This window comes from Muntiacus reevesi, chromosome X, assembly GCF_963930625.1.
Source record: "Muntiacus reevesi chromosome X, mMunRee1.1, whole genome shotgun sequence".
Taxonomy (NCBI): Eukaryota; Metazoa; Chordata; class Mammalia; order Artiodactyla; family Cervidae; genus Muntiacus; species Muntiacus reevesi.
The window spans coordinates 73054105-73056820 of NC_089271.1; positions in this window are offsets into that span (position 1 = coordinate 73054105).

Below are 2716 nucleotides of genomic sequence, written 5' to 3' on the forward strand. Positions count from 1 at the left end.
GAGAGAAATATCTTAGGTTGCAAGACAAGTTTTAATAAATTTAAGAACATTGAAATCATATCAAGACATTTTTTTTTGTTAAATTAAGCTAGAACACCAGTTGCAAGGAGAAAACTGAAAAAATCATAAATATGTGATTATTAAACAACATGCTAATGAGCAAACAACAATGGGTTAAATAATAAATCAAAAAATAAATAAAAATAACAAGACAAATGAAAATGGAAATGCAAAGCACCAAAATTTATGTGACACAGCATAAATAATATTGAGGAAATTCTTAGTGATAAGTGCTTATATCAAGAATTAACACAAATTGCACTAATTTGACTTAAATCTGAACCTTAAGGCACTAGAAAAATAACAAATGAAGCCTAAAATTATGAGATAGGAAGAAATAACAGGAAACAGAACAGACATAAATGAAATAAAGGGGGAAAAAAAGGAGACAGAAATAATGAATGAAACTAAGAGTTTTCTTTTTCCTTGAAAAAGTAAAATAGACTTTTTTTTTTTAAAGCTAGACTTACTAATAAAAAAGAGAGAGGGCCCAAACAAATATAATTAGAATTAAAATAAATAATTACAGTTCATATCACAGTAACCCAAAGAATCATATGAGACTACTATGATGAATTATATGCTAACACATTCCTAAATCCACAAAAATCCATCAAAACACAATGAAAATAGAAAATGAGAACAGACTGATTACTGCTAAAGAGACTGAATCAGTAATCAAAAAATCCCAAACAAATATCAAACACCAAATGGCTTCACTATTTGAACTAAATACTTAAAGAGTAATTATTACCAATCTTTCTCAAAATCTGCCAAGGTATCAAGGAGGAGAAAACACTCCCTAATTCATTTCACATGGTCAGTATTACTCTGACACCAAAACAATCAAGGGCATCACGAGAAAAGATCAATATCCTTAATGAAACTGGAGATAAACATTATCAGTGGAATATTAGCAAACTGAATACAACAATATATATAAAGGATCATATGCCATGACAAAGTGGAATTTATGCCAGGGATCCAAGTAAGGTTCAAAATTCACAAATCAAGAAAATACAACACACTAGTAAGAATAAAAATCATGTAATTTTATCAGCACATGCAACTAAATCATTTGACAATATTCAAAATCCAGTTATGATAAAAACTCTCAAAAAACGCATAAAGAAATAACATACATCAACATAATCGAGGTTGTCTATGACAAGTCTATAGCTACCTTCAGAGTCAAAAGTGCAAAGCTGAATTTTTTTCTTGTCAAATCAGGAACAAGAAAAGGATGCTCTTTCTTGCCAATTTTATTCCATACAGTACTGGTCTTAGAGTAATCAGTCAAAAAAAAAAAAAAAAAGAAAGAAAGAAAAAAGAAACAGGCAGTGTATAAATTGGAAAAGAGGTAAAATTGTCACTATTTGCAAATGACATGATATTATATACAGAAAACCCTGAATTCGCCACCAAAATCAAACTACTAAACAGATTCAGAAAGTTGCAGAATACAAAATTAATATTTAAAAAATCAGTTACATTTCTATACACCAATAACCAACCATCTAAAATAAAAACTGTGAAAACAATTCCATTTAAAACTGCATCAATAAGATTAAAATGGTAAGGACTAAATCAAAACAAGAATGTGAAAAATACATGCAGAAAGCAATAAGATATTGATGAAAGAAACTTAATAAGATATTTAAAAATGAGAAAATATTATGTGCTCGTGGATTGGAAAAAAATGTTAAATTGTTCATAGTATCCAAAGCCAACTATAGATTCAATGCAATCCCTAACTAAATTCTAATGGCATTTTTCACAGAAAAAGAATAAACAATTTAAAATGTGGATGGAACCACTAAGATCCCAAATAGCCAAAGCAATCTTAGGAACAATAGTCTAATTAGAAGCAGCATACTCTTGATTTCAAACCATTACAAAAATATTAATCACACAGTATGATACTGACATAAAAATATTCACATGAATCAATGAAACAAAATAGAAATCTCATAAACTAATGTATGTGATGAATTAATATACAACAAAGGAAGAAAGAATGAACAATGTGGAAAAGACAAGCTCTTTAATAAATAGTGTTGTGAAAACCGGACATCTATATGCAAAAGAATAAAACTGGATGCAATATGGATTTGACTATCTTACACCATATAAAAAAATAACTCAAAAGGGATAACAGGCTTGAAGGTAAGGCCTGAAACCACAGGTCTTCAAAAAGAAAAAAAATAGGTGGTAAGCTTCTTGATAACAGTCTGGGCCATGATATTTTGAAATAGACACCAATGTCAAAGGCAAAAAAAGCAAAACAAACAAACAAACAAATTGGACTGTATCAAGCTAAACAGATTTGCACAGCAAAGGAAACCATTAACAAAATGAAAAGAGACCCTATGAAATGTGAGAAAATATTTTCAAATCATATATATGCAAAATATATGAAGAACTCCTACAACACAATAAGGCAAAAAAAAAATATGATTACAACTTGGTAGAGTATCTAAATAGATAGTTATTCCCAGAAGGCATATGGGTGGCCAATAGGTATATGAAACATTGTTCAACATCAATGATCATCTGGGAAATGCAAATCAAACCCACAAACACAGCATCATCATATATCTGTTAAAAATATCAAGTGTTGGTTGGACTATGGAGTATAGGTAACACTTGTGCACTG